A 26,458-nucleotide genomic window follows, 5' to 3' on the forward strand; every position below is an offset into this window, starting at 1 on the left:
GCCTGTTCATTAAAATGATCCATTTCATTTTTCATAAGTAACTTTTCTTTTTAGTGAAGCTAGCCTTGTAGATGGTTTTCTTGGGCACAAGTATAACTAATGTTCACTGTAATCCACTCTACACCAATCACACTACCTGCCTCCAGTGTTGGGTATGTTTTTCTAAAGTTCAACTGGTGTAAGCCTTCGTAAGACTTATCTCTTTGTATTAGGGACGCAACTCTTAGTATAGACCTGTGCTACACAAGTTGGTAGAGTGGCTTAGCAGACAGGCTTATTTTAGGAGGAAGTAATGTGAGCTCTAGAGGAGTACAATGCAATCAGTTCAAATAGGTATCCAAGTAAACACTTAATTATTAAAATATATGTATTTATATTTCTGAGGCTTGTGGAATCTGCTTAGATCACATGCTGTGCATAGGCCGACATCTAGTGGAAGCTGCGGAGTATTACAGTTTGTTTTTTGAAACTCGAAAATGGGCGTCGACACAGTGCGTGCCAGTAATACTATCCCTATTGTGACGTCCACTGTACCCATGATCCCTCACGTGTCTAGGACCCTCAGATTGTTTTTTTCCGCCATGCTGGTCGGAAGCACCACCAACTCCTCTCATCAGGAAGGTGGTGAACAAGATGAACAGAGAGTCGATGACGCACGTCCTAGTTGCTCCCATGTGGGCGAGGCAACCGTGGTTTCCACACCTACGCAGACTTTCGGTGTGCGATCCCATCAAACTCCCGGGCTGGTACAATCTTTTGTCCCAGCCCCAAGGTCAGAAGGTGCATCCTCTACCCAACTCCATGAACCTAGCAGCATGGCTCCTGAGGTCATAGAGTTTGGACATCTCAATTTACCACAGAGGTTTATGGACATCCTAAAGGAGTCTAGGAAGCCGAACACGAGGCATTGTTACTTCGACAAATGGAAGAGATTCGTTATCTGGTGCCAGAATAAACAAATCAACCCAGTTGATTGCACTCCTTCCACAATCGTGACATACATGCTCCACCTGCTGGACGCAGGGTTGGTTTTCAACTCACTAAAGGTACACCTGGCAGCACTGTCAGCGTACACCACCTCACATAGCAAACTGTTGTGGTGGAAGGTACCCGTAGTTAAAGCCTTCATGGAGAGAGTAAAGAGACTTCATCCTCCTATATCTAATCCACCACCAGGATGGGACCTGAAAGTGGTGCTATCTAAATTCATGGGCCCCCCTTTCGAGCCCAAGCATAAGACAAGTCTCAAACACCTGACCTGTAAGACTGCCTTCTTAGTAGCCATTACATCTATAAGAAGGGTCAGTGAAATTCAGGCTCCGTCAGTGCAGGATCCTTTACTATTCATAAGGATAAGCTGGTTTTACGGACACACCCTAGGTTCTCACCTAAGTTTATTTCCAAATTCCATGTAAACCAGTCCATCGAGCTTCCGGCTTTCTTCCAAAACCCACAAAGCTCGGCTGAGGTTAAACTACACACCCTAGATGTGCGTAGGGCGGTCCTTTACTACGTAAACAAGACCAGACCGCTTAGGAAAACGGATCAACTGTTTGTCTCCGTAGCCACAGGCAAAGAGGGAGATTGCGTCTCTAAGGGTGCCATCTCCAAGTGGATTGTCAACTGTATTCAGTTGTTTTACTGTCTTTCTGACAAAACTTTGCCTTTTATGCCCAGAGCCCACTCGACAAGAGGCATTGGGGCCATTCTGGCTTTCATTGCGAATGTTCCCCTTGACACCATTTGCAAAGCAGCTACTTGGAGCTCTATTCACACTTTTACTCAGCACTACTGCATTGACACCCATTCCAAGACAGATCCTCAAGTGGGACAAGCGGTTCTAAGACATTTATTTGCTCATGACCCTTCTCAATTCCCACCTCCTTCTAACACTGCTCGCTAATCTATGCACGGCATGTGATCTAAGCAGACTCCACAAGCCTCCGAAGGGATACATTACTCACCGTAATCGTATTTCTGATGCTTGTATCTGCTTAGATTCACTTGCGACCCACCATTCCTCCCCTCTGAGAGAAGGCGCATGGATGGTTGTAGTCTTATCTATCTTCTATCAGCTTGGATCATCTGTACACATGCTACTCCTCAAGCTACCTCATGTCAGAAAAAATGCAATCTGAGGGTCCTAGACGCGTGAGGGATCATGGGTACAGTGGATGTCACACTAGGGATAGTATTACTGGCACGCCCTGTGTCGACGCCCATTTTCGAGTTTCAAAAAACAAACTGTAATACTCCGCAGCTTCCACTAGATGTCGGCCTATGCACAGCATGGAAAATGGAAAATAGAATGCAGAATTCACTGCTGTGATGTAAGATGTCTACCAGAGGGGATTATCAAGAGCGGCACAAGGACGGCTCCAAGGCACTTCACCCACAGTCACAGTCCGTTCCACGGTGAATAGCTGCTAGCTCCTTATAATCACCCAGTTTGAGTATTAAGGAGTCTATAATAGCTGGAAGTCAGAGTGGCTATAAACACACCTGTAAAAACACCTTGTTTGTGTCGTGTTAAATCCGGGTTTTCAAGTACCGGCAGGTAATATACTGGCCGATGCGAGGCCCAAACGACTGAAGTTCCCCCCTCACCCCTTGTTAAGCCGCACTGAGAGAAACAGAAAGACAGACGCTCAGCTGCTTCCGACAAGATCCCCTTTACCAAGAATACACTCAAATCTATCCTGAAGGATAGAAGATAAGCCCAGAAGGAACTGACAAATGCAAAACGGCAAAAAAAGACCATTTTGAGAACATGGTCACCCATGGGTGCTGTACTGCAGCTGAGGAATCAGCCTGCAAGTAACCTGCATAAAAGGTAGTCCAAAGTAACCACTGCCACCAGCCATTTAAGTTAGTCAGTTGTAACAAAAAGTGGGTGAAGGAGTTACAATGTAACCCCCCAGTCCCCTGACATAGGGTGGTGTCTGCTGGACCCACAAAAGAAAAGGTTAAGTAAGATAAGTTATATTACTATTTTTGGGAACTGTAGTTCTCACAAGAAAATGTATTTAAACATTAAGATAAGTCCAAGGGACTTATCAGTGACACTGTACATAGGGTGCTCGGTGTCACAAAGCAAAAAGCAGATGCCTGTATTAAACACATGGAATTTATCAGACTCCATAAAACAGTAAAAATAAAAATCCCAGTCCGAGAAAAAGAATGAGCGAGTGGCATAAAGTTCCATCCACTCAGGAGTTTAAAATAAAAAATAAAGTCCACAGTCCAGCAAAGGTACTGGGGGTCTCAGGTTAAAGGGAACTAGCACAGAAACAGAACATTCTCCCTTACATATAGCAAGACATATTTGGAAATTACAAAGGGAGTTAACTAGGATAAGCTATGAACGAAGGGCACATTTCTCTTAGATTAAGCAGAAGCGAAAGATCTGCAAGTGCCAAGTATTGGACAATCAAGTATACAAAAAGCATATGTAAGATGGAACGACCAAGTCTCCATAGGCCAAGAGGAGTAATGGCACCCAGCACAATTGAATCAAATGGCAGTAAGTAAAAGGACGAAATGGACAAATCTGTGGTCTCCTAACACGTGGTGCAAGAACAGAAGACAAGGTCTATTCATTAAGCCTCAGACGAAGATTGAGGTGTACCCTGACTCCCTGAAAAGTCCCAGAGAAGAAAACAGCCAGCAAGATCAACTATAATGGAGAGGACTTGGCTTATGGCCTAACTGATGAGAGATGTTATGCTAATTGACCAAAGTGGGCAGTGGTCTGACGTTGTTCTCTGCACCTGGGTTTAGTTTTGCTCATGTGCCGCTAGCGAGCTGAATGTCCAAGGTTGGAAGGTTATGCCAACCAATCATTAGTGGTTATGAAACCGCATGCTATACAATGTTGCAAAAGCCAATCTACTTTTAGTATTTTGCTATAATCAGTATTATACGTATTTTAGGGGTATTTTGATGCGTGCCTACAAGATAAGGGACAGCCAATGATGTTATTAACACTTACACATACTATAAGTATATGTTTTCCCCTAACCAATCCCTCCCCTCAATAGGTTTTTGTTTGCCACGTAAGATGACATCATAGCTGATGTACATTGTAGTAAAAAGTATTTGTGTAATACAAAACTTAGAAGAGAGTGAGTGAGCTTCATTTCGCATGATCACCAGATTTCCCTGCTGTATTTGAGCTAGCAATACAGTAGTACTTTGCCATATTCTTTGAGTATGTCCGGTTATTTGGGTCTGAGAACATTTATTATGGTAATTCCATTCTGTGCATGAGATACGCCCAAAGGTGCTAGTCACATTTTGGTAGCAGTAAGGATGGTTCTGGTGCAGTCAACCCGGGCCCAGATCTAGACTCTCGGACGATCGACGAGTTCCACCGTTGGCCAGAAGATTGTGGAGCTTCCTGTGGAGAGCGGTGTGCAATACACACATGTGAAAAGAATCAGTCGGCAGGTGCCCCTTTTGAAGAAATTCCTGTCTGGTCCCCGCAGGTGCCCCACGGACTGAAGACAAACTGGTCGATTGGGGAAGAGTCGATGCAGAGGGACTAGAGTTGAGCCACGGATGTAAGAGCATTGAAGTGGACAAATAAAAGGCACGGGCTATGGTGTAAGTGTAAATATATGTTAACAGGATTTGTGTTTAAGGAGATGGATGCCTTGATTTCAGGTTCCAAGGGGACCAAAGAATACTCATTAATCTCTAAGCAGATTATATGGTAGGGATTCGTAAGGCAAGTGCTAATAAAGAACAATGCGTATTACACTCCAAAATGGGGTAAATAGTGAGATGAGATACATGTACTAAGGGAAAGAAAAGGAAGGTGATCAGAGAAAAGAAAGTGCATATTTATTTGGGGTTGTAAATGCATCAGTATAAAACTTTTATTGTGTATAAACTAAGAAATATAAAACAATAGTTATGCAATTTAATTATCAGGCCTTAAGATCGAGTGATTGACGTCAATCAGAAAAGGATAAAAATTGAGAAAAAATAAGTAAAATTAAATAAAGGTTCGTACAGCGGCAATAATGGAACAGGCTAGCAAGAATTGATAGAATTATAAATGAAGAAATGAGAAGAAACGCTATCATAGAGATTTTAAAATTGGTTAAACCATTGGTTGCTTTATGTAAAGGGTGGTGATTGATAGTGCTTGCCTAAATTATTGTTTGTGTTATAAGTTATCTGAGAACCCGATAAGTATTGGCAGTAGAGATTGACTTGCCATCATGGGGGGGGAGGGGGTGCATTGCTTTTACCCCTATGCAGGACATTACCAGAGTATACACCTAAAATCAGGCAGTATCACGCAAAGTGAGTGAAGGGAATGACTATTAAAACACTCATGGCGTGGCCTCAAGAAGGCTTGTTGTCAAAATCAGTATTGCGACACGTGACAACTTATTTGTATACTACATACACAGGGAGGAACTTACAAAAAGTTAACTATTTTAGAACTATGGAAGATGTATCAAAAAGAGAAAGAAGACCCACCCGAGGAGGAGTGGATGCTTAATCAGCATAAAGAGGAGGATGAAACGTCCTCAGCTCTTCTTATTCCTCCCTAAAGTGATATTAAAGCGAAATATAAACAGGAAATGTATCCTTTAAAGGAATTGAAGGCAGCGGCGGGGTATGTTAATCCAATATATATTTTGAGGGGATTGGGTCCTCCGACGTATTCCATGTCTATGATGGGTAATCACCACAGCTGTGCTGCTTCGGAAAATCTTTCGGCTTCTGCGTTGATGACATCGATACGCTGTCCTCGAGGGCCTCCGTCGGGCCGACGTCACCGGATGTTATAAGTAGGACGCACGACGCCCGTAGCCTGAGTTCCGTTTTTTCTGTGAACGTGTTCGCTTCGGAGATCTCGGCGCGCCTCGGTTCTTCTGAGTTCTGTTCTTTCGGTTCCTCGAACCTGTTTGTTGGTGAAGATCCATGATGTCTTCGTCGTCTTCGACCTCGCAGCCGGGTTTTAAGAAGTGTCAGGACTGCGGGTCCAAGATGTCATTGATGGACTCGCACAACGCCTGCCTCTGGTGCCTCAGTGAGGACCACGACACGGATGACTGCGTAGACTGCCAGTCGCTTACATCGAAGGCCTTGCGGGAGCGTTAGAGGCTTTCTGTAGGTAAGGTGGCCAAGCCCCGGAAGTCGAAATCCACTAGGCTTTTGACTGACGATTCGAGGGGCGACTCTGTGCATCGTCGGCGTAAGTCTGGTGTGTCTAGGAGTAGGTCCTGCCATTCCTCTGCCTCTTCGAGGCACTCATGGAAGCGCTGTCACCGGTCGCCTCCCCCGTCCTCGTCCGAGGACTCTGCCCGTCGGCGGGTTGCTTGTCTCAACAAGTATTCCACTCCTGCGGAATGGGATTCATTTCGGCAGGAGATGATGGCGATTTTTCAGTCGCAGGGCTCAGTTCCGTCCGCGCCGTCGAAAGACGCCGGCCGTGACTGTGCTAGAGACACCACTCGCACGCCTTCGGGCTTGAGCGGTCGTCGCGATTACCGGGCGCCTTCGAGGTCCCGGTCGGACAAGGATGGTAGCTCTAGACATGCCCATTCCAGGTCCCGGTCCTCTATTCCTTCGAGACCATCAGAGCCTGTGACGTCTTCGAAGAAGACATTGACGCCTTCGGCGCCGAGGTCGTCGAGGGACTCTCTTGAGGCTCCGCCTCCGAGGAAGCCATCGGTGCCCAGGCTGTCGAAGGACACGTGCCGGGCTCCGCCCTCGAGGACTGTGTCGAAGCCGTCGACGCCGATTTCATCGACGCCTTTCGAGGCTGCTTTGTTGGAGGTACCCCGTGGCACGGTGGAACCCCCTAGAAAGGCTCTGGCCAAGGCTAAAAATGTCTTTGTCCCTTTTTCTGTGCCCTCATTCCAGCCTTTGGATTATATTTCTGAGGTGGATGAAGGGTCTGAGGAAGGTATGGTTCCTGATGAGATTTTGTCTGGTCATAGCCAGATTGAAGACCTGCGTCAGTCGTTCCACGACGCCAGTGGTCTGGACACCTCTCCGGAGGTGGAGTTCTGTAGGCCTGAGCCTAGCACCCATGCCGAGTCCTCGTACTGGCGCCTTATGTCGAGGGTAACAGAGTACTTGGGGTGCTCTGCGCCACCAGTGGATTTTCTGCAGGATGACCTGACGGATATCCTCGACCAAGGTCCACCAACTGGCCCAGTACTGCCATTCCATATGACCTTGCAAAGAAGGGTGGCAGCGGCTTGGACTGCTCCGGAGAGTCTCCCGGCAGTGAGGAGGTTTTTGCTGCGAAAATACCGCCCAGCCAGTAGCGACCCCTGCTACTTGACCACGCACCCCACTCCGGAGAGTTTGGTGGTGCAGGCGGCTACGAACCCAGCAAAGCAGGCGGCGTACCATACTGTCCCTCCTGATAAGGACGACAAGCGTTTTGATGGCTGGGCGAAGAAAGGGTTTTCTTCAGGCGGTATGGCTTTACAGGCAGCCAACTCCGCGTGTGCCTTGTCACGTTTCACGCACACTCTGTGGAACTGTATTTCTTTAGTGGCTGAACATATTCCCGAAGGGGAGGAACGGGATGGTTTTCTTGCTATTGTGCAGGATGGCAAGGATGCCATGTGTGAGTCCATTCAGTCGGGTCTGGATATGGCAGATTGTGTCAGCCAGTCCATGGTGGCGAGCACCGTAATATGCAGGTTTGCGTGTTTGCGGAAGTCGGGGGTTTGCTCCCGATGTGCAAGCCCGGCTCCTCAACATGCCCTTTGATGGTGAACATGTTTTTGGCAGCAAGGCTGACAAGAGCCTTGAGAGGTTGCAGACCTCCAAAGCTGCAGCGAAGTCGTTGAGCGCTGCAGTTCGCCAACCTCTGCCTTTTCATCCTAGGGGACAGCAATGGAGGGGAGGTTCCTTTCGATATTACTCATCCTTTGGTAACTCCTTCCATGCAACCCAAGTCATCTTCATTGACACAGCACCTGGCAGGATAGTCAACCGGGTCTGCAGCATAGAGAGAAAAGAATCCCACAGGTCTGGGACATGCATTCTTCCATGAAGAGTAACTAAGTACTCTTTGTTAAGTAAGAATGTGTAGTGTCCAACTGGTGTGGGACTTAACAAGACTTTTCTCTTGGTATTAGGTAATCCAGCTTTTAATATAGGCCTGTACTACACAAGTTGGTAGTGATTTAGCAGCCTTGCTTATCTTAAGAGGGGTAATGTGAGCTGTACAATTAAATCAGTAAATACGGGTATCCATGTAAACGCTTACACACTTAGTTATTGTATAAATATGTATTTATATATACACAATATTTAGTCCATCTTTAAAAAGCAGCAACTAATAGTAACATTAATCCCAAAGTTCGGATTCAATTCAACGAGCAATAAAGCAGGTTAGTACACTTTTCATATGTTATACATATTCCAGCACATTAAGTGGCGTCATTTGAGGTCTCTAATAACACGTATTGTGATCACCATTGCAATATTGAGTTATACGGAGGGAAAGATTATAGTCTGATCAGAACATAATTTATACTTAGGAACAGTTAGATTCTCCCAGAAGGATGTAGGCAGTCTTTTATCCCAGCAGTAATAGTTTTATCCCAGTAATAATAGTGTTCTTAACATTCCTACCATTCATGAGGGGCTGGCTCTATCTGGCTTTATTAAAAGCTTGAACTTGTAGAGTTTGTAAAAAGATGTTTGTTTCTTCCCTGTACCATTCTGGATGCCTTATGGATTAAGTCTTGTTAAATTAAGCTAAACTATGCTAAGTCATTCTGCTAGTACTATTCAGGTCTTGCTATTCTAATGTATTGAGTTTGCCGTTACTAGCTGCTGATTATTCCGACTGTATTCTATTTTAATGTTAAATTGTAATGTGCGTACTCTTTCACTAGATGTTGATTATATCGACTGAACTCTATTTTACTGCTTTTTTTTATATTTTTGATTTTAATTTTGGAGTTGGTACTTCTGTTCTCTTTTTTTACTTTTCCCTTCACTATTAGCACTACTCTTTTGTATTATATACTAATGATCTAATTGGTATCTTATGATATGGTTTTCATATTTGTATTTTTCTTAATTTGTAAAGGTTTAATCACACCAATTGCAATGGGCTAGTTCAAAGTTCTGATTCTCTCCTCTTAAAATATTTTTTAAAAATAGTCAGTAGTTCAATGGAAGAAAATCACAGAACTCAAGATGAGCCACCTTGAAGAAGCACAAGCTGGAAGGCCAGTGCAAGTGAGTTGAGGTCAACGCAAAAGTGTTTAAAATAGTTCTCCCCAAGATAGGAAGCACCACAATTGGCAAAAGGTAGATGTACCCCAAGCACCACAATACGTGTGAACTGAAGAATTCGTTCCAGCTGGATGCCTTCCTGTTGCAGTGTAGCAGACCCTTGTTCCTGGTCCTTGGTCGTGGTGATGAAAGGGAGGACGTCTGGTGGGCTTCTGCAGCAGCACTCTAGAGAGGGGCTCTGCAGCAATGGATTCTCCTTGATTCAGCGACCTTTTGTGGTTTTGGCACCTTTTTCTCAGCGCCAAAGACGAACAAACAGCTCTGGTTAGAAGTTATGTGATCCCTCGGTCCTGAACTCTGGTGAGGGGACTCTGGATGACGATTTCCTGCTTCTGTAGGGTCCTCTGGTTGCCCACAAAGGTTTGGCCTGATTCGCGCTTCCAACGGCAATGCACTCGTTGATGGTCAGTGGTCCCTGGGCATTGGGATTCTGCAGCCTTGGGAAGTCACAACAAGTCAGGGTTTGTGCTACAATGAAGCTTTTCTCAAGGCTAGTTGTCCCACCAGCCCAAGGCAGGAATTCGTCCCGTACGGGTGTTGCCTGTCGAAACGAAAAACGGGTCAGCACAGCTGTAGAGCAATCAAAAAACTAGCGTTTCAATGCAGAAACCTATATTCACTTCTATGACCACTATTGTATTCTACTGCATAAATAGATCGCTGTTACCCTGCATTGCTCATTATGTTCCACTCCTGACTCGGCCCATTCGCAGCCATTTTGCCCATTGTGTACCAATCCTGAATCTGCCTATTGCAGCCATTTTGCCCATTGTGCACCAATTCTGAATCTGCCTATTGCAGCCATTTTGCCTATTAACTGAAGCCCTAGGTGCCGACTGCTAATGCTTACTGTTATCCGAGCCACAATAATTGCTGATACTTGTCACCCTGAATGGTCACTATTACCGCCTGCGGTCCTTGACCCACTCACACAATGATGCCCAAAGACACAAGCAAGGTCCTCACCTCTCACCACTACCACTCTCCTATTCACGCTCTCCATTCTCTCCTCTTACACTGCACTAACCTCTCCGCAACTAACACCCTTGAACATCTTTTCGGCTCCCCTTCCTTTGACTGCCATGCACACTTATAGTACATCGCAACGGTCCTACCACTCTCAAGCAGCCACATCATCTCTAGCACCGTGCCTCAGCACAGCAAGCAGACTTGACAGACTCAGAGCTCGCACTCTATCTCTAGAATATTGCCTTCATCCTACTCCCATGGCATCTAGAAATAATAGATTAGGCTCCTGCTCCATCTATATGTACACCCACCACATCGAACCTTCCCTCACTCTCAAACACTCACACACTAATCCCAGTAGGCTCCTCCCTTCTACCACACCTGTCACGATAGACCCAGCCCCATCCCCATTCCCACCACCACAAACACCAAAAACATACCCACACCACATATCAAATGTGCCCTCTTAAATGTTCGCTCCCTCCCAGCTCATGCATTAGAAATTCACAATCTCTTAACCAACAATAACATTGACCTACTTGCCATCACAGAATCTTGGTTACATGAAGCCTCCGGCCCCGTCGTCGCTCGCGCACTCCCACCAGGCTTTACCATCTTCAGACAAGACAGACCAATCCGCTTGGGAGGCGTAGTAGCCCTGATTTTCAAAGAGAGCCTCCCTCTTCGACTTATCAGTCACCCATCGACTAGCAACTCAGACATCCTGTCTGCTAAGCTTGCACTGTCCCCCAACAGCACCATCAACATTCATGTGCTAAACCGCCCCCCAGGTCTCCCTCTAGACTTTCAGGGAAACCTTATCCATCTACTCAGCAATAGCATCAAAAGCTCCACCAAGACTCTTCTACTTGGAGACCTAAACTTAGGATTCAATGATTCCACAGATAAAGCTGCTGATACCCTCACAAAGGAATTTACTGACTTAGGATTCACACAAAAAGTCTTGAATTGCACGCATTCCAAAGGCCGCTCCCTAGACTGGGTCGCAGACCATAATTGCCTCACCACGATCACCTCCAATACAGCCTTGCCATGGACTGATCACAACTGGATTGAATTCACTCTACCCATCACCGAAAGGCAAAAAATTCTCGCCCCTGCCCCTGCAGCTCAAGTGAGATGCACTAAGAAACTCAATGCTGATAACCTTCGCCCATACCTTAATATCCCTGAGCTAGCCCCCCCCTCTCCAATGATCCTAATACCCTAGCAGACATTTACAAGGATACTCTCACCAAAGCCATTAATGCAATAGCACCACTAGAATGTAAAAAAGAGAAAAAATCCTTACACTCCAATTCCTGGTTCACTGAAGAACTACAGTCCCTGTGCTCCTGCAAAAGAGGCACAAAAAAAACTGGCAAACGAACCCAAGTGACAGTGCCGAAAACAGCTTTAACATAATCTCCAACCAATACCAAGCAGCCATCACCAAAGCCAAGGCCAACGCATTTAATGCACGCATTTCTAATGCCAAATCGCACTCAGAGGAAATCTTTACTATCTTCAACGAGCTCATCTCGCCACCCAACACCCCTGACGAATTCGTCAAAGATTAAGCCTGGTGTGCCAGTACTCAATCTGCCATGCTAAACAAAATCAATCTCCTTAAAAAAAAAAAAAATCTAGGATCACTGTAAAGTCCTACCTCTTCATCTTGGGCCTAAGCAAACCCTTTCTACTCCTGCTCCAACCAACCCCACGAAACCCGTCTTCACCTTCAATGACATCACTGAATTAGACGTAATGACCCTCATCAAAAACCTCAAACCCTCTGTGTAAAGGGGACATATGTCCTCCTAAACTCATCAAGGACTGAGCAGGCACCGCTCCCGACGGCCTTCATTAATGCTTTCTTCAGAACAGGCATTATCCCTGACAGCCTCAAGGAGGCCTGGGTCCGACCCCTTCTAAAAAGCCTACTCTCGACCCTCTACAACCAAATAACTACCGACCCATAACCACTGTGCCCTTCCTTCTTAAGATATTGGACAAAGCCGCCCATAGCCAGATCCAACACTTCCTTGAAACCCACTCTATCCTAGGGACTAGACAATCTGGTTTCCAAAAAGGACACGGCACTGAAACAGCCCTGGTGGACTTAAAGAATCAGATCACCCAAATAATGGACAATGGCAAGCCAGCCCTATTGTTACTCTTAGACCTCTCAGCCGCTTTCGATCTGGTGGACCACAAGACCCTCACATCACACCTTACACACTCAGCTAATTTCTCTAAAGAAGCAGCTCTTTGGGTCACCTCCTTCCTTGAAGGCAGAGCAATGAATGTATTATCTAACATAGCTAACGCTATCCCCACCACCATTCACCATCCACAGCGGAGTCCCACAGTGCTCGTGTGCAGCACCCACACTGTACAACTTGTTCACGAAGCCTCTCTTCGACAAGCTTGACGCACTTGGTATCGCATACACGAACAACTTTTACGAGACTCTGGTACTCTTACCTCTCTCTGCCTCATACCAAAAGACACTGAGGCACCACCATCCAGGCCTGGATGGCGGTCAATGGCATTTGCCTCAATGGGGATAAGACCGAAATAATTATACCAGGTCAAAAAACTACTCTAGCCAAACTTGATAAATTGTACTCCAACTTCACCATTGATAATCCTATCATCCCGGTGTCTACATCTGTCAAGACCCTACGGGTCCACATAGACCCCACACTATCCATGACTAGACAGGTCAGCGCTATCACATCCTCATCCGCACACACCACCAAGCTCATAAATGGCATAAAACTGTACCTATCCAAATCTAATTGTCTATCAATAGCCAGAGCAACTATTGGTGCTAAACTAGTCTATTGCAATGCCCTAATAGCAGGTTCACCCAAATAAAATCTATACCGATTACAAGTCGCGCAAAACAATGCTCTTCATGCAGCTTTAAGCATCCCGAAAAGGGAGCAAATTTCCCAGGCCAGACAAATCCGCTCAATGGCTCCCGGTCAAAGAGCGAATCACTTTCCAAATCCTCACCCTCGCGCATGAATGCCTTTCCCTCTCTGCACCATCATACCTATCAGAGACACTTACCAAATCCTCCTCTACACGACCCACCAGGACACAATACACCAACCTACTCCACATCCCACGAATCAATAGGGCCAAAGCTGGCTGGCTAGGCTTCCCCTACATTGCTGCCAAATCCTGGAACGCACTACCCACAGATATTAGAGCAGAAAACTCCCTCCTTGCCTTCCAAAGAAATCTCAAAATCTCACTATCTGTACTTTAAATTGCAACTATTTATTTTTAACTAGCTATAAATTGTCTGTAATAGCCACCATACTGTAAATTGCAAAAGTTTGTTTATCTGTAACTAAGAATTGTCTGTAACAAGCGCCACGATGCCCACAGGCTTCTGTGCACTCTACAAATCTGAACAAATAAAAGGGATTCACCGGGCACTTCACGGTCCAGGTGGTTGCTGCTGGCCTATTTTCACATCATCTTCATTGGATTGTGTCCTCCAGTGGTCGACTCTGCCACTAGTCCCAAAAACATTGCTTTTTTAAGCAAGTTCCCATTCATTCACAGCCCGAGGCTGTCAATCGCTCAGCAGGGTGGCTGTCCTTCTGGACAGCCAGCCGGCCAATCAGAACTGGTTTCACTCAGGCACACCTAGAGACAAAGGACAGGGAAGTTTTGGGACCCTCCCTCACTACCTGCCTTTCCAGACACACTGGAGCCTGGGTGGGCTTCAGGGCTGAAGCCTGCCAAAGGCAAAATGTGCAAAGGACTCAAACAGAGTAAAAGACCAGAAGGAACTGACAAGAAATGGTGAAAAAAGAAGACGGGGGGGGCCATTTTGAGAAAATGGTCACCCTTTGGTGCTGTACTGCCGCTGAGAAATCAGTCTCTTGATACATGGCTCAAGGTAGTAAAAAATAAACCACTGCCACCAGTCATTCACGTTAGTTAATGTAACAGAATGTTACCTGCGAAGTGGGATCAAGGAGTTACTATGTAACCCCCCCATCACTCCACATAGGGTGGTGTCTGCTGGACCCATAAAAGAAAAGGTAAGTGAGACCGAAGTCATCTTACTATTCTTGGGAACAGTAGTTCACCCAAGGAAATGTAGTTAAACATTACGAGAAGTGCATGGGACCTCAGTGGCACTGCACAGAATGTGCTGTGTGTCACAATGCAAAAAGCAGATGCCTATGGAGTTTACCAGACTTCATTAAACAGTAAGAAACACAACAATCCCAGTCAGAAAAAACACGAGAGAGTGAGAAAAAAGGAGTTAAAATTAAAAGGCCCTGAGTCAAGCAAAAGAGCTGGGATTCTCTTAGGTTAAAGGGAATTGGCACAGAAATTAACTTTCTCCAGTCACAGTACCTGGCAGGATAGTGCTCCAGGATTACTGCACCAAGTCAAGAGAAGCACACCGGTCTGGGACCTGCACCTATAAGGTTTGGACCAACTGTGAATTGTGAACTTCTGAAGTATAAAGCAAGCAAGGGGAAGGTGATTTTTGAACTGTGAATTGTGAAACCATGAGACTGGGTCTGGGGAAGGAAGTCATTAAGCCTAGCTCTTGTAAATTGTGAAACCAAGAGGCCTCAGGAGAAGGAAACAACTCCTCCTGGTGTCTTCCCTTAAGATTGAACTCAGTTTCTTTGTTAGGGTGGGCTAGGATGGGTACATATCTTTTACTGGACTTACAATTTTAAGTTGGTGCACTCTGTCGTGCTAAAAACACACATATTAAGCCATTCTGGGCTATCTATGTGTCTGCCACTGTCCGGATGAAATTCTATAGACTTTAATGAGCTTTCTCCATCAGGCAGGTGCAAGTCTGTTTCTTAAAAGACTGGAGAGTGTACATTATATTTCCAGTAAGTTCCTCTTTTGCATCTGAGCATTGAAGAATCTTGTAGGGCCCTTGATGTCCGTTTTTCAGGGTCCTAGTAAGGAAGACCCTGCCTGTGCTTGTTTCTTGAGCACTAGGTCAGGTCTCCCAATAGAGTAACACTCTCCAGTAAAAGGTATGTACCCATCCTAACCCACCCTAACAAAGAAACTGTGTGTTCCAGAGTGTGATCATAGTATTGGGCAACCCACAGTAGGGATACCCACAACAGTCCCTTGTGTTTTACATATTCCCTTAAGATTGCACATAGTAAAACTGATCAGAAGAGGGTCCACAGAAGAGTCATTCCAGAGGCACTGCGAGAACATTGGGAGCCAAATATCTGGAGAAGGGAGACTTTCTCCAGGAACCCAGTAGCGAAGCATCTTCTAAATACTGAATTAGGATTTATAAGCCCATTTAACTACTATTTTAAAAGGGATAGATTAACTAGTAAAGAGACAAAATAGAACAGTATACCTTTCGAACAAAGGCAGCTCTTAAGCATTTTCAACACACATTTAAAGTAGAGCCAATTGCTCTGATGGATTGTAATGTACCTGCATTAAATGCTGTTTTAAAGTATAAATACTGTTCTCAAATTAACATATTTGAATTATTTCTACTCGCTGAGAAAGACCAGTAAAGGGATAAACCCATAATCTATATGAAATACATTAGCCACGAAACTAGACTGCAATACCAGCACAATACACCACTTCAGATATGCAATTTGCTGAAACCATTCTAAATTGTACAAAATAATTGCAGCCACCATGTTAAATAAATGGCAAATCATTTTTATGGTATTTAGAGTTGTAAAGTTGCATGCAACAAGGTAGGCAAAAAAGCAATTTAGATCAGCGGTGCACAATGGGCTCAATTTATCATTCACCAAGAGAGAAGAGTGAAAGCAAATGTTGTTGGACTGTTCTATACATGCCTTAACACATTGAAACACAGACTTGCACCAGTGCAATTATTACATCACAGCTTCAATCCTTAGAAACATAGGTGCATGCAAAGGGTAACATATTGTTGATTTCCAAAAAGGGGGCCATAATTAAGAATCAATTGTTATAGGGTATGCTAAACAGAAGGGGAGCTATTCATTTTATTGCTGTCAGAAAATTGAAATCATTCATGAAAGAGGCATGTGTGGTTCACACACGTAGAAAGAAATGGCATATGTAAATGTTTTTATATATTTTATTTAAATGGGAGCAACATTTCTAAACTGATGGGCACTAAAAGCAAGTTTATATCATATACAGCGAAACACCTATATAAATATATAGAGCTATGCATAAGCAAACAGCTTGCTTCCATAAGAATATGCTGCCATATTTTGAAACCAGTGTATACAATTAATGCTCTTGAAAGCAGAAACATTGCACAATGTGGTTACAAATTTTGAGAGAATGATTTAACCTTTTTTATTTCTAGTAGAATAAAATGTGTAACAAAACTAATATTTAATCTAAAACCCCATGAGCTAGAACAATCTATTCAACTGATGTTAACCCCATACTAAACATGCACAGATTTAATATACATGACTTAAATGTTGTACGGAGAATTTTTTTAAACTTGAATGAAAATGAATTCAATTCTAAATGGACACTCATATAGAAGCTGCACCTATATATGAGACTGAGATCAAAGCACAGAGTAAAATAGATGAAAAACATAATTTAATTCTGTTAATAAAATATACAGCAAAGTTAAACCAGACGCAACATGTTGGCAATTACACACCCAAAAAAGTAGTTTGAATCTAAGTTTTAGAACTAGAATCTAGTTTCACTAATTTGTCATCTTAGGATAGGGCTTCGAACCTGAGCACAAGTTAGTGTATAGAACCTGGAAGCTATATAAAACATGTTCCAGATCGGCAACCAGGGGGCGCAGAGGCTTCCATGCTTTTCGCGTAAGCTCCGTTCCTTGAGCCTCCACTTTACGGAACCCCCCCCACCCCACAGGTGAAAAAGAAACTGCAGCTGGCGGAACAAAGAATCCCTGAAAAGAATCTCCTGGCGCCTGCAATACGAATGCGGGGCCCCAAGCCCACCTTGGCCACAGCAAAGCTCCAATACTCTGGTCAACCTGTGCACGCCAAACTGAGGAGCCCTTGAAATATGGAGAATGGCTACCCACAAACAGAGGGAGGACTGACTCCAAACATCCCAAACATAGCTGGGGACACACCCATTAGCTCCAAACTACTAAATAAGAGGTGCAGAGCCACAAAGACAAAGTGGCAGACCACGGACCCTTTAAGCCCTAATCACGGATCACATCAAGCGACTACGAGCAGCGTCTTATATCACCAGCATCCCCCGGAGCTGCAGTCACAAAAGAGAGGAGACCACACCCTCCGTAGCCCTAACCTAGCTCACCAGAAGAGTAGCCCCGGACTCCCCCAATCGGAAGCGACGAAAGGTGAAAACTCAATGTCAGGGACCTAAGCATTTAACTGCGCACCCTCCACTCCATTGCCGCAGACCACATAGAAAGACTGCATTCCGAAATCTCCCGGGTAAGACGTCCCCCATACAAGAGTTGCTATTGCCCCGCCATTGAACTGTTACCACCTTCAAGGCCTCCTGGAACACATGAGCGCAAAAGAGAAATTGGCCTCATTTGCCTACGCATCTTCACCCTCTGGAACCAGCGAACTCAATACGGCCAATACAGACACGACGGAGTGAATTAGCAGCCACCAAGGGGGACATTGCAGCCTTGCTGGGAGAAATAAAGAGCCTGGGGGCTAACATTGGATGTAAAATAGATAAAATCACGAATCGCCTGGACAACATGGAAGAAAGGCTGGAAGGAGTGGAAAGTAATCAAGCCTCCATAGACACACTTGAGGCACAGCTTGACATGAGAATGACGGAACTAGAAAGGCGGGAAGAGGACTTTAAGCTAAAACTCAACGATTTGGAAAACCGTGAAAGACCTAACAATATACGCATTTTTGGGATCCCAGAACGAGAAGGGGAGACGGAGGGTGACCTACGAAACACCCTGCACGACAATATCAAACTCCTGGTCGCTGATGACGCCATTGACTAACCCAAAACTGAAAGAATTCACGGGGCCGGGGACCCCCCAGGCGGACCGAGATCAGTACTAGCACGATTCCACCGCTTCCAAGACAAGACTAGAGTCCTTGAGAGAGCAAGAAACGGTGATCGAATCACGCTCGGAGGTGCTCAGATTTCAATGTATCAGGATTTATCGTCAATGACTCTCGCACTCCGGAGAATGTGCGGCCCCCTAATGAAGCACCTGAAAGAAAAGAAAATCCGATACAGATGGGGGTACCCCTTCTCCCTCTCCTTCGAATACGAGGGAAACCAAATAAAGCTGAGCTCGGAGAGGGAAATCAAGACGTGCATATCCGACCTGCTTGGCCCCCACTCAGAAGACGATAATCGGGAAGGGCTGCAACGAGAGGATAGAGGATGGCGCCTCCAGGGCCCCAAGAGAAAACGTGCAAAGGGTTTGAGGACATTTCAAAGAGGTAACGCCTCCCCGGAGGCAGCCACCTGATCTCCCACGAAACCTTGGTAAAATGACATCTGTTTCAATGTTAAGGAAGGAGACTTGAGTAGACTAAAATAGGGAGGAAGGGGGGGACAAAAGGGGAAAAAAGGGGGGGAAGGAAGAAATGGAAAAGAACAAGTGTTAGGGAGAATTCTCTGTATAGGCTAGTTTCCCAAACCTAGTGAGTCCCCCAGCAGCTTTGCTAGATTTTTGGGGTTTATTTTTTTCTCCTGCTAAGAGTGAGACTCTTTTTCCCCCACTCTTAGGCATGATGTGAGAATGTCCTTTGACTTTGTAATGCGTTTTATGGGCTATGGGGTCTTTTACTCCATAGGGTTTCATGTGTTTTTGGTAAGTGTGTTACACAGCACCCTCAGTGCAGTAACACAGGGGTGTCATAGTGACCCCCAAACATAGACTCCGTACCCTGGGACTGCCTACTGTCTCCCAGGGCATGTAAAGTCACCATTGACTTTACAAGTCTTAAATTGTGAACAGAACCAGTACAAACCATCATATTGTGGAACTACTGGTAGGGGTAATTAGATTACCCCTGGGTCTGTTTTTCGAGGGGGCACTGTGCAGTCCCCCCTCGTTGAGTTTGTGGCTGGTGGCAGTGGTTACCACGCGAAATATTCCACCGGAATATTTCCTATGGGATATTCCTATCCCATTCATTTTAAACGCACCACTTTTTTGGTGCAATGTTAAAGATACCGCCGGGTTATTTATTTAATATTTATTCCCCGGTTGGGTCTTTTTGCCAGGACTCGGTTTTAAAATGGCATTGGTGTTCGCTTCTTTAACTCCAACCCAAGTCGAGCCCTTTGTTCCACTTTTGGCAGGCTTCTGCACAGAAGCCTCCAAAAGTGGTGCCACTCTGTCTGGGTCTACAGGGTGTGTGGGAGGGGGGTTTAGGCACCCTGGACTGAGTTGCCTCGGCAACTCAAGTCGCACTCTTGTGTGATTGGCCCAGTGGTGAGCCGCCCGGCTCACCACTTATCTTTGAGTGACAGCTAGGACTGATTGAATGGGGGTTTTCTGCATAAAAGCAGGGCTTTGGGGACTGCAACTTTAGAAGTCGCCACAGGACCTAAAGAATCAGAAGAGGGAGAAGCTGAGCCGACCTGCAACAACGACACCACCAGTGGAGCCCTGCTGAACCGCCTCTCCACTTCCCAACGACAGAGAAGATCTTCATCCTGGAGAGTCTTCTTCCTTTGAACTGGTGGGGTTAACCAGTTCGCCCTCTTTTCGCCTTCCTGGATCGTCTCGTGGTCGAATCGCTCGTGCCAAGCAATCCGGCGGCCGGATAGCCACGCTTTACCACTACCGCAAATAAAAGGGTAGTACCTTTTAACCGGGAAACTCCGCGGCTGGTTTCTTCCCTGGCAGTGCAACGACCTCCAGCTTTCGTCCACGTCAAGATCTTCTCTTCCCCTGGACGTAGCACCAACTTGCACCCGCTGCCAGGAACAACTGCCCCCGCTGGAGCTTTCTCACCATTTCAGGTACTGTGTCCCGCCTGATCTCCCTTGCAACAGACTGTTCAAGGTGTCCCGTAAATCCTTGACACTCTATCCTGGGGTGACCTGGGACCTGTTAACTAACTTTTCTGAACTGATCCAACTCGTTTTGAACTATCTGCAAAGACTTTTAAAGTATAATTCAACTGTGTGATCTTGGGCACATTCCACCTTGCTCTCTCCTGGCCTATGAATTTTCTTGCTCTACAGTAGAGTCTGCCTTTCTTGGCTTGCTGTGGTTCTTTTAAAAGTGTTGGTATTGTGTGTTTTTCTAATTCTGCTTTTTCCCTCCCTTTTTTTAAATAATTATTGGAGTGCCATCTTGGTTAAGCGCTCACCTCGGTATTTGATAATAAGTGGTGTTCTTTTCCTAAGATTTGTCGAATAATTAATCGGGGAGGTGTATATATTTCTAATGACTGTGTTTGAACTTGCTTGACATATTAGTGCCAGTGTATTTTTACAAGTGTGTTTCTTAAATAAAAAATTATTTACTTTTATATCAAAGCTCTGGTCAGTGTTTGCTTGTGCTACTGTATTTTTGTACCTAATGTGTATACTCTATATACTGCCTAACTCTTCTTGAGAAAAGTCTGACTGCTCAGCCACAGCTACCAGGTAAATCTGGGTGGTACAGACTGCTACCAATTGGGTTTACTGCCAACACCTGTAGTCCTAAGCCTTTTGCAGTGGTCCCTAAGGGAACTGCACAGGTTTCTGCCTAACAATAAGGAAAACTCCCTTCTTGCCTGATAACAAATACAGGACATGAACATGTGGGGGCGGACACAGGGGGCTCAATTGAAATTGAGATGATATATTAAGCATGGGACGTGAGGTAACGGTCTTCATAGGTGGTTCGATGCTGGACCAAAATTACCATCCGGGTTCAATCGAACGCCATCAACTCAGGAAGGGAGGGGGGGGAGGGAAGGGGAATAGAAGCTTGGAAAAGGTTGTAGCTTCATCTGAACTAACCCGAAATATCAAAGGTAACGTGGGACTTGGAGATAGAATAACTGTCTGGCCTCTGAAAGTGAGCAACTTCCCAATAACAACCAACAATGGCATCATCTGACGGACTCAAAGTGAGGGACTCGCTCAGAATAGGGACCATAAATGTGAAGGGCTTGAACTCGCCAACCAAAAGATCACTGGTGTTTAGAGAATTTCGTAGATCCAATATCGACATCCTTCTCCTGCAAGAGACAAAGTTTGCCAAGGGAGAGGAGCGAAGCATCCTTGGGAAGCGGGGAGGTCTGGAATTCTGGGGCTCTGGTCCACTCAGGAAGGGCGGTGTCGGAATCTTACTCAAGAAAGGAATTAAGTTTAAAGTGGACAAGACATGGTCTGATGTGGGAAGTCGTGCTCTCCTGATAACGGGGAAAATTGCAAAAGTAAAAGTAACAATCGCCACTGTATATTCACCCAACACTGGACAGACCAAATTCCTCGAGAAAACTATCCCTAAAATAATGTTGGAAGCCGCAGGTCATATCATCCTGGGAGGTGACTTTAACCAGTGGGCGGACCTGACCAAAGACTGGAAACCAGGTAAACCCGAAACGAGAAGCCACTATAAAGGAGATCGTACTGAACTGTCCGAAATAATGGAACTGTATGAAATGAAAGATGTGTGGAGAATTTTACACCCCAACGATAGTGGATACACTTTCTATTTAAACCCCAAGAACACACTCGCACGTATTGACTATATATTTCTCTCAAGCGACCTCGCAAACACCGCACAATACTCAGACATCATCCTGATAAAATGGTCAGACCATGATATGGTCTTAGTAGACATTAACTAGGCAGACTTACCTGTTAGGGGAGGGAAATGGCAGTGTAATGAGAGCCTCTGGAAGGATGCAATTTTCAAAACTGTAATGGAGAACGAAATTGCCGAATACTTTAAAATGAACAATAATGGGGAAGTCTCGAAACAAATGATCTGGGAGGCCAGGAAGGCCACATGGAGAGGCATTCTGATACGAGAAGGATACTCTAAGAAAAGGGAGCGAAGGATCATAGAGCATAGACTACGAACTGGGATATGCCAATTAGAGGGAGAGATCATAAAAGACCCGGCGTTAGATCCTGACTAAATGAAAGCAGCCCAACGAAAAAGGGAGGAACTACAGTTGTTGGAGCATGAACAAGTAGTACGTAAATTTCGATTTCTTAAACAGAAAGTTTACGAAAAGGGAGACAAGGCTGACGCACTATTAGCCGCCAGACTTAGAGAGCAGAGAGCGGAGCACAAGGTACAGGAAATAATAGGACTCCACCCCCTCAACTCACACTCTCCACACCATCCCAGAGTGCTTTGCCAATTTCTACGAGAATTTATATACCTCTGAGATAACTCCTGGCCAATTAGACACAAAGGAGAGAAGATGGCTACACTGCTGGCTTTTATAAAACTTTCATTAAGCAACTAACACCTTTCCTAACAGAACTATTCAACGAGATAATAGAGACAGGGGTGGCACCTGACTCCTTCAAAAGAGCATTGATAACGGTGATCCCCAAGGATGGGAGAGACCCTAAGCCCTATTTCCCTCCTTAATCTCGATGCCAAAATCTACGCTAGGGTGTTGGCTGCAAGACTGGAAACACTAATGCCCCACTTAATACACCCTGATCAGGTTGGGTTTATACTGGGGAGACAAGGGGCGGATACCATGCGTAAAACACTACACCTTGCAGCGCATAGCCTCCCCAGCGATCCTGCCCTTTTATCAGTAGACGCAGAGAAGGCCTTTGATAGAGTAGAGTGTATATTTCTAGGAGCAGTCCTGCAGAAGGTCGGAATAGGCCCAAGAATTAGAAATGGAATACAGGCGATATACACATCCCCCAAGGCGTCGATATTTGTAAACAGAGAATACTCCAGATGGTTCGAATTAAAATGCGGGACTAGACAGGGATGCCCCCTCTCTGCAATTCTCTTTGCACTCTCCTTAGAACCCCTAGCACAAAAAACGAGAGCTGACCCTAGAGTAGAAGAAATGCGACTAGGGCCAACGGAATATAAGGTAGCACTCTATGCAGACGACATCCTCCTACACATAACTAACCCTTCAGAATCCATCCCTCACGCCCTTAAGCTAGTGGACGAATATGGGCATTTCTCCGGGTTCAAAGTGAATAGGACCAAGTCCATACTGTTCCCCCTCCAGGGATCCGCAGAAGAAAATGACGCCAGGTTCCTCCCACTAGGCCTTAAGATTGAACACACCACATTGCAATACTTGGGCATACAGATTACTAAAACCCTGAATGACCTATATGAAGCCAATTTCCCCCCACTCCTCCAGCGATTCGCAGCCGATCTTAAAAAATGGAATAAACTCATGATTTCCTGGCTAGGGCGAATTAATGCTGTCAAAATGGTATGCCTCCCCCGATTCCTGTATCCCTTCCAAATGTTACCAGTGGAGATACCAAAAGGGTTCTTTATTAAGGCCAAAAAGATCATGGTAAGATTCCTCTGGCAGGGGAAGAAAGTGAGAATCCCTTACAACACATTAACACTTTCCAAGGACAAAGGAGGAGTGGGGCTCCCCGACCAAAGAACGTACTACAAAGCCCCCCAGGTACGCATTCTAATCCCACATCTCCGAGATCGTAAAAACCTCCAATGGGTGCAAATGGACAACCACTATCTATCCCCAGCTACTGTATCGGAGTGGCTATGGACCCCACATAAAAGGGTACAACGGAGAATCAAAGGCCACCCCATATTGAGCACCATATGGAGTATATGGCGAACAGGCAAAGAAATGCGTAGAATCACTACCTGGCTGTCTCCGCTCAGCCATTTATGGTCCCCTGGCATAAACGATCACATTCCCAACGTAGGAAGGTTCCAATCATGGTATGAGGCGGGCCTGGAAAGGGTTGGGCAGTTGCAGAGAAAAGACTCATACATCACTCTACCAGAACTAATAGAGGCCCTGGGTATAGGCACACTATCCACATTCCAGTATATCCAACTAAAAGGCGTGCTAACGAAACCCGAATGGAAGGACAAACTTAAGAGACCTTACCCCATTCGAGAGATTCTTAGACTCTAAATCCTAAATGAAAGGCCTCATATCTGCAATGTCCCAAGAATTAATAGTGGCAGGAGATGGATCTACGGACCCCCTGAGAAATAGATGGGAAAAAGACTTTGGGGAAGAGATACACCCCGATCAGTGGGAAATAATGCATAGAGCTGCATCTAAAACGTCCATATCCAGTCAATACAAACTTCACGCCATCAAACTCTTACATAGGTGGCAATACGACCCCCTCAGACGCTCCAAAATGTCCCAAACAATGACCCCGAGATGCTGGAGAAAATGTGGAGAAAGAGCCATTTACTGGCATATGTGGTGGGGTTGCCCGCGCATTAGTGTTCTGGGACGAGGTCCTGGGGTGGATCAAAGAAATAGATGGCAATCAGAGAGACGCCGACCCCTATTTAATACTTTTTGGGCTAGAAAGAGACAAAGATGATTGGATCAGAGTTAAAGGACTGGGCCCCCGACTATTATTGGCGGCTCAGGCCTTACTAGTGAACAAATGGAAATCCACAACTGTTCCGGGAAAGAACGAATGGATCAATTTAGCCTCAAACATCTATTCAATGGAAACAATTACCGCCTCCCTACACGACAAAGCTGCACAATGCGAAACTTTATGAATGGACTTCAAAAATAAATATCTTGTAAAAACCTCTGATTCCTAGTCTGAGGAGCCCCAATGGACCTGATGCAAGATGCAAGACACAATAGAAGATCATGGAAGAAAACTCAGATCAAGTGGTGATAGAGCGATCAAACAATAGAACTATGTTCACTATGTCTTTGTATTTCCCACGCCAATACAACGTTCAAAAGATGTGTGCTAAACCAAGGGGGTGAGGGGGGGAGGGTGTGGGCAAAGTTTTCTTGTTAATAAGATACACCCAGAGTTATGGAATGTATGTTAAGTTGTGAAAGTAAAATGATATGATATGTTCAGTTTCTGTTAAGCAACTGTGGGCCAACAATGGTGTATTATGTAATGTGACATTTTTCTGTTAAAAATGAATAAAATCAAATTAAAAAAAAAAATGTTCCAACTGAAATGAACTGCAAAAGATATACTTTTATTTCAGATGCATATTTGCGGATAGATATGTAAACGATAGTTTTCAAAACCCTGCTCTAAGCCACTTTATAAAAGAATTATTGAAATATATGATTATAGGCTTATATTCTACCTGGACAGATGGAGAGATTTATCAATGGTGAAAACAAAGCTGGGATTATTTTGAACAATGGGAGCCTTTACTCAACTTGCTGATCTTCGACTAATGAATAAAAACTCATTACACCTACACAAAAGAGAATGTGCATTTGTTACCATCTTGTGCAGTGCTACCTAGAATGCTGCCTTGGGCAGTATCAGTTTTATGGGCTTATAAACCAACAAGAGGTGGATAGCATGTATGCAGTTTAAATACAAATTGCAAACACCTCTGCATAATATTGTATTCTCCAAGGGATTATACCAAATAAATGCCCACAAAATTAGGTTTAAAGAAACCCCAAAACTCCTATTGTATATTTATGTATATATTTATTTGATTGAAATATTTTATACTTCAATGGCAGAGCGAGAAGTGATCAAAACCCTGTCCCACACAGATAGCTGTATCTTTTAGAATCTACATTACTGGAGATTATCCTCGAGGCATATTGAGAGCAGACTAGTCTAAAAGGTCTGAGTTTGTACAGATAGAGCCATAGGAATGCCAAGAGTAAATGGTAGCGTAAGCCTGGAATTGAATTTCAGTTAGGGGACTAGATGCATAACTGGTATCTTTTAGGAAAGATTGCCTTTTTGGTGTCTTCCCTCCATAGATACATGTGGACTAACACCCATCCTCAACGTTTTGCTGTTGTTTTGAACCCGACCTGACTTTTGAAAGTAAGTAAAGCCTTTTTGCTTCAAAAAAAATTCCTTGTTTAACACTGCACACATCACCTTGCAGTTTTTTTTACTTTATGGTAACTTCCATGATGTGTCCTGGACAGGCTGATGGCTGCAGATATTTTTCTACCATGTGTTTTTTTTGCATTCTCGCATGCGGTTTTACATTTTACCACATAATGCCTTTAAGAGTACCATATGTTTTACAATGAATGTACCATGAGATTTCACCTTGTCCTTTGGC

The 26,458-nt window shown here is 44.9% G+C and overlaps 1 protein-coding gene across 1 annotated transcript in view; it reads left to right on the top strand.

The window, feature by feature from the left end:
- The window catches only part of MBD6 (methyl-CpG binding domain protein 6), a 489,030-nt gene that overhangs the window by 336,305 nt on the left and 126,267 nt on the right, over window positions 1–26,458 (top strand). The gene's annotated exons all lie outside the window — the stretch shown is intronic.

The sequence above is a fragment of the Ambystoma mexicanum genome, chromosome 3q (assembly GCF_040938575.1).
Source record: "Ambystoma mexicanum isolate Mex_15411 chromosome 3q, UKY_AmexF1_1, whole genome shotgun sequence".
NCBI classification, from domain to species: Eukaryota; Metazoa; Chordata; class Amphibia; order Caudata; family Ambystomatidae; genus Ambystoma; species Ambystoma mexicanum.